Below are 9,868 nucleotides of genomic sequence, written 5' to 3'. Positions count from 1 at the left end.
TTCTAGGGAGTCTGTGCACCAGGAGTAAAAGCATCAAGGAGACAGGATGTATTCAGAAAGCAGAAGGAGGTGAGTGTGTCTGGAACATATTGAACCAAGGGAAGAGAGTGGCTGGGTCTGCAGCCAAATCCTTGAGCCCCTTAAAGTGGTTACCTTTTATCTTGAGAGCGATGGGAAGCCATCAAAGGCTACAGGCAGCTTTGGAGCCATGTGCAAACTCCTCGACTGACTTCTGTGTGGAGACTGGATGGGGAGGAAGGCAAGACCAGTGGCAGGGAAAGCAATGAGGAGGTTGGTCCCATAGTCCAGGCTTGGACTAGGGTGGTTCAGTGGGCGTGGAGAGAAACGGATGGATTGGAGGACCCTTGGGACCTAGATTCATCAGGATTTGTTGAAGGAGAACCAGTAGCTCCATGGTTTGGATGCTCTCATCCTCATAGGCCATCTCCTGGCCAATTCTGTGTGGTCTTTTGGAGAGAGAAGCCCCACAGGTAAGGGTAGGGGCTTCATCTGACACTCAGTCCATCCTAGCCCCTAGCCCAGTGCCTTCACTGTCACCAGTACTGAGCAAGCATAACAATGACACAATTACTCCAAAAGCAGGAATGAATGAATGACACTCATGAAACCGCACTGGACCTCGGGATCTGGCTGTGGCCCCCCACTGAGTTTGCGGGGGTGCCCTGGCTAGGCGGACAGGGTGTTGGCTGCAGTGCCTTTGGAACCCCAAGTTTCCCAGGAGGATTTCCCAGCGTGAGAACTCAGGCGCCGCCGGGTAGTAGGCTCTCTGCCTTTCTTCTCCTTCCCAGCCTCCGGGACTTCCTGCATGATCTGAGCCGACAGCCCCCAGTCCCGCCCCCCCCACCCCCGTCTGGTATCTCCATCTGTAAAATGGATCTAGGAACAGTAGCTCTCCACAAAATGAACCTGCAGCATCTGCGCAAGTCATTGCCCCGACCCGGGGCCAGATCGGGCCGGGCGCGGGCTGGGGCGCAACTGGGCAGCCCGGGCTCTTCACGTGGCGGCAGCCTCCCAGCCAGGGGGCCGCGAGCCCGGAGGAATTTGCCTGGAAGTTTTCCACAGCGGCCGAGCCTTCGGGAGCTCGCTCTGGGCTCGGTGCGGGGAGCCCCGGCCTTGATTTCTCCAGCGGCACCGGGGGCGGGGCCGGGAAGCTGCCGGCGGGCCGAGGACCCTGGCGGGGGAATGTCCGGAATGTGCCAGGCGCATCTACCTACCCCTGGAGAGGGCAGAGGAAGGGGGCCGGCCGAGAGGAGGGGCGAGGGGCGAGGCTCTGGGCGCAGGAGAAAACCTGTTTGTTCTCCTGCGGGCGGAGCCCAGTCCGTGCCTCCTCGCCGGCCCGCGCGCTCCCCACCGCGCCCCGCGTCCCGCGTCCGCTCCCCAGCCCGGGCCGGCCGGCGCTGCCCACCGGAGGGAGCCCGCGCCCCGCGCCCCGCGCCCGCCGGACCCTACGCCTGTCCCGCGAGTCGGGCACCTGTGCCAGGTAGGGCTGTCGAGTCGCCGTCCGCCATCGGCGCGGCTGGCAGAGTCCGCGGTGGAGGGGAACTCGGGCAGAGCCCAGCCGGATGACAGTGACGACTCGGGGCCTCAGTTTCCCCACCCATAATCTTCACTCTCTCTAAGTGCTTCTGCCGGCTGAGGGACGATACTTAGTTTTCTGAATTCGCAGTGAGTGAAGAGACTAAGAAGAGAGGCACTTAAGGCTGGCCCGGCCCACCCTCTTTCTGCTAGAGGGGGTGTGATTGTTAGTAAATGGCCTGGGGCCAGGGTGCTCTATGAGTTGATTGCAGGCCGCGGGAATAAGGGAATCTGCGATCAGCTAGTTCTCCCTGTGTCCATTTTGTAGATGAGAAAACCAAGACCCAGAGTCTGGCTCACCCTGGCGCCCAGACCAGGAGGCTCAGCAGTTACTTGTGATGAGCGTGTGCTGGGCACCAGGCAGTCTCCTGAAGGGCCACTGGGAAGATAGCTGCTCAGACAGAAGGCGCCGAATCAAGCGCCGCTGGGTGTTATCAACAGGATCTGCCATGAGCAGGCTCTGTGGCTGGATTGTTTCGGGGGCAGGGGAGCCAAGAGCCTTGTCCTCTTTGGAAAGGCAACAGTGATACCTCTGCCTTGGAAAGAGACTAAAAGCTCACTCCTCTGCCTACTTTGCTACTTCTGAGCAGGGGGTGTCCAAGAGGGTAAGACACCTGGTTGCCTCCCACCCAGGGCTGCTGGGGGCTCACATGAGGTCGGTGGTGAGTGTGCCAGGGCTTTGCAATAGGAATTGTGCTCATGCTGAGCCATTTGCACTTGGTCTTCAGACTGTGGAAGGCCACACAGCCACATCTCAGGACGACTCAGCAAACCCTGAGAGAGAGCCCCTCACAACCCACCCAGAGGTGGTCCAGACCCCTGGCACCTGGACCCAGTCCTGCCTGGGCCTCATGGCCTTGTGGACTAATGATCGTGTTACCTGGCTGGGAACAGAAAACAGGGCCCCATGGGCCAACAGGCCTGGGCAGTTGGGAGGAGCTCTATGTTCCCACTCATCATTACCAGCTCACTTAGAGCTGTGGTGGAAGGTGGAGGTGGAATAGTACCCTACCTTCCCAGGGTCTCCACTGCCTCATCTGAAAAATCAGGGGCAACTCAGAGACCAGCTCAGAGGCCCTGCTTATTGCTTTAAAGCAAGGGGCCAGGACATAGATGCACAGACCAGGAGCCAACTTGCAGGTTGGCCCTGGTACTTGTGCTGTTCACCTCATCACCCCTGGACCACCCCAGGATGGGAAGGAGCAGAACCATCTCACCTGCCCTACCCCCACTGTCCATCAGTTCCCAGACCTAGCCCTTGTGCCTTCAGAAGCCAGGACCTCGCTGGGGCCTCTGTACTCAACTGTGGGGAGCTGATGTGAGGCGCCCAGCACAGGGCCAGGCACATAGCAAGTGCTCACATCTGTTCTTTTGTACCCTCTGGACACACACAACTCAGTGACAGAGGTGGACCACGACCACACTGAGGGCTGCCTCCCTGAGTAGCATTAGCACAAGGGGCTGTGGGAGCCTGGGATGGGGGAGCAGGCCTGGCTGGGAGGATCAGAAAATACTTCCTGGAGGAGGAGGACTTGGAAGCAGCAGAAGGAGCTCAGAACTGCCCGGCCAAGGCCCACGCATTCTTCTTTGAAATTGTCCACCTCCCTTCCTTCTCAATTCGAGCCAGATTCCAGACGAAGTGCCCCAACCTGAGGGCACTGATCCCAGGAGCAGCCAGTGCTTCACCTCGGCCTCCAGCCTGCCTTGTGCTTCTGCTTAGCACCCCTGTGGCCTAAGATTCAGCGGGACAGAGAGTCTGGGCCCCCAGCAGTGGGCCAGGGACCTGCCCATGGTAGGCATCGGCACCTGGTCCCCGAACTGCCCTCAGTTGATGCCAAGAAAAATTTCAAATCTGGCCCAATGAACTCTGGAAGCTGGAAGCCTGCTGTCTCCCTTCCCCACTCAGCCTCCATGGCTGACTGATCCCTTTGGACTGGATCTTGCTTCAGGCCACAGCTCATAAGGTGCCAGCTCATGCGTAATACCCGCTTGCTTTCTGCTTGCTGAATGAGGTTGCCTCAACTGCCAGCCCCTGCCCCTGGCATCAGACAGGAGTGTGGTTGAAGGAGAGAAGAGCTGCTTTCCATGGCTCCAGAGTCCTGAGCAGCAATTCATATGGAACCCCAGGTCTTTGGGTCCCGAAGTTTGGGATCCATCAGGGGTTCTGCATTCCTTCCTGCTGTACTTGCAGAGAGCTGAACGATGCCAGGACAAGGGCAGCCACCCAGAGACCCACGTGCCTGAAAGTGACCCTCAGAAGAGGTTAACTGGTGGTCATAGCGTGTGTGATCGGACATGCAGGCACCTTTACAGTCGAGTGGTAGGAAAGTGGCTGGGAGACCAGACAGGGTTAAGACCCCAACTTGGCCACAGTCTAGTTGTGCAAACCTGAGCACATCATGAAAGCTCTGGGGGCCCCGTGTCACCTGTCCAGAAGGGAGGCTGAAGCCAGGAGCGCTGTGCTTTCAGGGCTGTCAGTGGATCCAGGGTCACCATATCCTCCTCCAGGAGCCATGGTCACCAGGAGTGAGGTTGAGGCCAGGTTGGAAGGGATATGGCCTCCCTACCCAAAGAGAAACCATTTTAAAATCCCTGCTAGTCTGTGCGAACGATGGACTTATTGTGTCTACTCACAGTTAAGTGATTTGCCACAGTACACTTCATTCTTGGTCATTTCTGGATGCCTACTAACTAGCATTTGATTTGCTTTCTTTGACAATTTTCACACTTGAGTTTTTAACTTTTATCTTGGAGTAATCAAAAGCTCACAAAAAAGTGATAAGAATGGTACCAAGGGAGAAGGCAATGGCAACCCACTCCAGTACTCTTGCCTGGAAAATCCCATGGACAGAGGAGCCTGGTAGGCTACAGTCCATGGGGTCGCGAAGAGTCGGACACGACTGAGCGACTTCACTTTCACTTTTCACTTTCATGCATTGGAGAAGGAAATGGCAGCCCACTCCAGTATTCTTGCCTGGAGAATCCCAGGGACGGCGGAGCCTGGTGGGCTGCCGTCTAAGGGGTCGCACAGAGTCGGACACGACTGAAGCGACTTAGCAGCAGCAGCAGTCTTCACACTGAGAGAGCACTACTTAGAGAGAGCAATTGAAAAGTTTCCAAAATTTTGATTCAGTCTGAAGAAAGGAAGCTGGAACTGTCTGTTCTTGGTGCCTTGCAGAGAGACTCGCAGCAACTCTCCGTTAACAGCTTTCACGTGGCTTGGATGTACAACACATCCAAGGTGGCCACACCTGTGGTAGAGCTTGGTAAAAGACTGAAGATACATTGGTGCTTTGATGAAAAGGTCAGTTGGCTGGTCCTCTCTCGAAAAGCTTATTTAGCCCCCAAAGCCAACTTTGTAACATATTTAAAACTGCTATTTTCGCTTATTTCTGGAATGTAAAAAAAAAATGTATAAAATGAATTAGCGTATGCTTCCTGAATAAAAAGGAGCCAGAGTTGATCAAAAAAAAAAAAAAAAAAAAAAAAAGAATGGTACCAAGACCCCCCGTATCTGGATCCCCCACTGTGAACATTTCTGGTCATTTTCTTCAGGAAGGGGGACGCTGATGTGGGAGCACTTGTGTGACTGTCACCTTCCAGGGGCCATAGCAGGGTCAGGAGGTGGGACTGGCTGGACAATGAAAGGACCAGTGGCCCAGGGGGTGTCATTTTCAAACTCCATAAGGAATTAGGGGAGCCGGAACCTGCAAGTTAAGCACACGTCCCGGGAGACCTAGATGCCAGAGGGACCTAGAGGCCACTTTCAGAAACACTCCCTAGGCTTTTCCTGTGGGGAGGGTGCTCACAAACCACTGCAAGAGGTGGTGGCAGCCAAGGTGGCTCTGTGGCTCTGTGGCCACAGCCTGGGTCTAAGAGGAGGCCTGGCTTCTGGGAGCAATGGTGGGTAGGCCCCCCACCGCTGCTGCTTGTTGGTCCTGGCAGTCCCTGACTGCATCGTGGGCACACCGTGGGTGCTCTGTGTGGCCCCTTGCTCTGGTCCCCAGGATTGTTGGCTCAGCACACGGCTTTCTGATGACTCGGTCAGTTTCCCACTGAGCAGGCCTGAGGATTCCTACCACCAGAATGGGTATCCTGGGTACAAATGCTCACATCAGGCAGCGTCTGGTTTAAGACTGAAACAAAACAAAATGCAAAACCAGGACTTGCCTCATTACTTCTGCCCAGCGAGCTCCTACTCATTCTTTCATTTTTTTTTCAGAAAGACCCGAGCCAAAGGCACCTTCTTGGGAAATGCAGTGCTGCTCTAGGCCCCTGTCTGTCTGTCTGCCCAGCACCGGGTCGGGCTTCAGCTTTCTGAAAAGCCTTATGGGACAGATGAAAATGTGGCCATAAATGAAAATGTGGGAAGTCAGGATCTGCAGTACACAAGAGTGAGGAAGGAGGGGGCTGGGAAGGCAGATGGCAGCCTCACTCGTGATCTCCCATGACCAGGGGCAAGTGGAGAGGACTTCCCTGTCACTGGACCTGCTCTAGCAGAGGCTGAATGGGTGGCAGGAGTAAGGGTGAAGGGGTGTTCCTGGGGTGGAGAGAGTTGGTTGGGGTGGAAGTGGGCTCTGATGACCCCTGGGTCCCTTTCAATCCCCTTGACTGTCTGTGGGCCCCACTGGAATGAACTGAAGACCACCTTGGTTCCAGCCTGCAGAGATACCTGGAGTGTGTGCTGGGAGGCTCAGCAGGGGAGGTGGCCACACTGGGAATAGCTCTTGTCAGTGGCTCTGGCAAAGGGTCCCCGGCATGTTGACTCTGCCCAGCCCCCTGGCCTCCACAGAGACATCTCAGAGGGTCCTGCCCAGAATCCCTTGCTGGCCCTTGAGGCCAAGTCATCTCTGCAATAGTCCAGTTTCCCAAAGCAACTGCTTATATCCATCCTGCTGGGAGCTAGAAAAGGGGCACAGAAGTGACGGGTGGCCAGGTGGCTATGTCCTACTGGGGCTTGAACTCCCCACCTCCTGGAGGGAGCTGGCCAGCTTCAGACATCTGCCTCCCCGAGCTCTTCTGGTGCTGACGCCAAGAAGTCTAGATTCTGGGGTGTTGAGGGGTGGGATGAGGGGAGGTAAAATTCCAGACTTTCATGCAGAAGTCATTTACCTGTAAAGCACATTTACAAATATTCCCCCCAGTCCATGCATTTTTTTTCCATATTACATTTTCCCCCTCTGCAACCCAAGTCTCCTCCAGCTCTTTTTTCCATGTGGTGTGCCTCCTTCCTGCCACCCCTTGGCTTCCAGGCCTGAGGCCTAGGATGGGAGCAAGGCGCTCCGCTCTGCTGCTCGCACAGGGCAAAGAGGCTGGCCAGGGCTCCTGGGAGCTGTGTGCTGCTTAGCTGACTGAGGGGCTTGGACATGACCCAGCTGCTCAGCCATCAATCTGGAAGGCCTCTGAGGGTCCCCTTCCTCCTGAACCGCTGCCGAGAATCTCTGGATCCCAGGAACCCCTGGAGGAAAACAACCTCTCTGCTGACTGTCCTCTCGCCAGCTGCTGGAACCGGGAATCAGGATGTCCTCGTTCCTGAGAGCTGGTCTCGGGAGACTGTCTCACAAAATGGGATGTTTGATTGTTCCAGCCCTTTTGGCCTGGGGAATCAGGTCAGCTGACCCAGTGGCAGCTTAAGTTGACTGGGGTCCAAACTTCGATACTCTGCCAAGCTTGTGCATTGAGAAAAGGACCGGATGAGGCTAACCAAACAGGGATCCCCAGCCCCCTTCCTGCTCCCTGCCTCAGTGTTGTTTGTCTGGGTGCAGGTCCTCGCTAGGGTGCCAGGCCTTTGACCTCCAGGGATGCTGCCAAGGAAGGACAGGAGGCTATGGCTCTGATTATGAGCTGCACTGAAGCCAGTGCTGCCCCCTCATGGTCAGGTGCAGGGATCTGGGAGTGCTTTGAGACCCAGGCTTTATCCTCAGCCAGACAGGATAAGTGATGGGTCCAGTGACTTTTTCTGACACCACGGGACTTGGACTCTGTGTCTCTTGCTCCTTCCTTTGCACATGAGTTGGAAGAGACAGCAGGTGTGTCTCTCCTGTGAAGTGACAGATAGTGGGCCCAGATGGTTTATCTCCAAACAAGCAGTGTCCCCACCGTCCTGTAAGCTTCTGTTTCTGCTGCCCCTCCCTTCAGGCTCAGGGCTGCCAGGCCGCCTGCAGAGGGAAGCTCTCTAAGGAAGCCCCTTATCTAGAGGCAGAGCTCTCCAGCAGGTGAGCTTTGACTACCTCGTTGTCATCCGTCCCCTGGGACACATCATTACCCTGAAGGATCTTGAGAGGGGTCTCTCACAGGCATTCACACACAAGGGTGAGACCTCATCTTAAAGCTCAGAGGCATTTGCTTGAAACACAGCCAAAAAGGACCCAGCCATCTCTTCTGGGAGGTGGCTATAAGGCACAGGGACTTTTCTTTGAGCCTGTTCCCTGATGCTGGGACCCCTGGAGGCTCTTATTCATGGAGGACATGGGTACCAGCCCCACCCCTGGGCCCAGATCCCCCATCAGCAGGGCCAGTCTTCTGGTGTGTTGAGCTGTTGCACAGCTGTGAGAGTCATGCACAGGTGTCCTCCCCACCTCCCTATCTCCCCTTCTCACTGAGGGTGGCAGCCCCCAGGTTGAATTCAGCCAGGAGGTAGGCATGGAGGGACTCTGGCCAGGGGAACTGACTGGATCCTCAAGCAGTTTGTCATAAGAGGGTTAGAGGGGACAGGTGTGACAGCCGGGGTTCTCCTTGCAGGTTTTGTTTCTCCATGGTTTAGTCACGACACCTTCATCCAATGGTGGGGGAGCCAGAACCACATAAAAATGCTCACAGACAGAGCTTTTCTAAAACATTGCCTCAAGTTGGCCCAGCAACCAGCCCTTGCACTGGGTGGCCCAAGGTCTCATTGACTTCATCCAGATGTCCCTGTCACATCTGTTTTCAGTTACTGGGCTTGGCTGCATGGGTCACGGTCAGTTATGCCCTATTGCCCTGTCGCACTGCTTCTTCACTCTTGATTTCTGTGCCATGCCTAAAGTGTCTGCCTGGAGCTGAGCCGAGGACTCTGGTGCCAAGAGACTGCACTGCGTCTGATCCCTGCCAACCAGAGATGGGGCCCTGCAGAAGGTCCATACACATGCGGAAATACAGCTGGACCTCCTGTCAGCTCCCTGGCTGCAGTGTCCCGACTCCTCTCTGGGAGGAAGGCCTGCCCCTCGCTCCCCTGCCAGTAGTGCACCCACTCATGCTTGTTCATGGTGGCCAGAGTCCAGCACATACACATGAAGACAAGCCCCGACTCCTGTGCCCTCTGGCTGCAGCTCCTGGAAGGCAAGGCTGAAGGTGTTTTGTTCCTCTTCCCTCCCATTTCACCTGGGAGGTCCCTGCCTGGTACCCAGCACCTGCCACCTAGGGTGGGAGAAGGATGGTCACTCAGCCTGCTGTCGACTTTAGCATGAGCCCTGCTGCCTTGCCCCCACCATGGTGTTCTTCCCATTGTCTGGAAGAAGGCAGCCCATCCCAGATGAGCCAGGGAGCACCAAGGAAGAGTGTGGGGGCAGCAACAGCACAGAGGGCCCCCAGGGGGACATGAGGGCTCCTGTGAGAGGCGCCACCTGGGCTGAAGCTCAAGGCCTTTTGTCAAAGGTGGAGACACAGAAACCTGCTTGGGAGGGTGGGTGGGCATGACATGGGGAGTCAGGCATGAAAGTCCAGAAAACTTTCTCCCAGTTAGTTTTCTCATCTTGGAGGCAGAGCATGTGCCTGTGAGGTGACAGGATGACCTCTCCTCCTGCTATTTCTCCATCTCTATCTCCTCATACATCAACCAAGCACTGGTGTCCTTGTCTGCCAGCTCTCCCAGGTCCCTCCCTGCCACTAGTCTGCCTCCACAAGCTCCTCTGCCTCAGCTCTGACCCCTCTCGCTGATGGCCTCAGATGTCTCCAGACTCACTGTGGCTAGGCCCACAGGCTCCACACACCCCCCTCATTGGCTCTTCACTTTTCTCTATCCAGTCAAGGCCAGAAGCTCTTTTCCTGGGAGGTTGTGGGGTGGCCTTGTGAGGCCGCAGCAGCTGGGAGGAAGGTGCGGGGCAGCTACCTGCGTCAGAGAGAGCCTGTCCTGACTCTCTCAGCCAGCCCTGCCAGGGACACTGCCCTGGCCTGCCCCAAGAGACAAGTGCAGGCAAATGGAAGAGGGAGGGAGAAGGGAGTAAAGGGCACAGAGGGTGGCCCGACTTGCTCAGGAGGACTTGCACTTGGTCCTGAGCTGCCCTGGGACAAGTCT

At 56.2% G+C, this 9,868-nt stretch overlaps 1 protein-coding gene across 4 annotated transcripts in view; it reads left to right on the top strand.

The window, feature by feature from the left end:
- Positions 1–1,353: 1,353 nt before the first annotated feature.
- Positions 1,354–9,868, top strand: part of ZNF185 (zinc finger protein 185 with LIM domain) — a 67,431-nt gene continuing 58,916 nt past the window's right edge. For all 4 annotated transcript variants that reach the window (XM_065915207.1, XM_065915208.1, XM_065915205.1 and 1 more), the window contains exon 1: positions 1,354–1,501. The gene's annotated coding sequence lies outside the window, so the exon portion shown is untranslated. The remainder of the gene's footprint in view (positions 1,502–9,868) is intronic.

The sequence above is a fragment of the Muntiacus reevesi genome, chromosome X (genome assembly GCF_963930625.1).
Source record: "Muntiacus reevesi chromosome X, mMunRee1.1, whole genome shotgun sequence".
NCBI lineage: Eukaryota > Metazoa > Chordata > Mammalia > Artiodactyla > Cervidae > Muntiacus > Muntiacus reevesi.
Note: the sequence above shows the minus strand (reverse complement) of the source record. Positions and strands in the feature narration are given on the sequence as shown.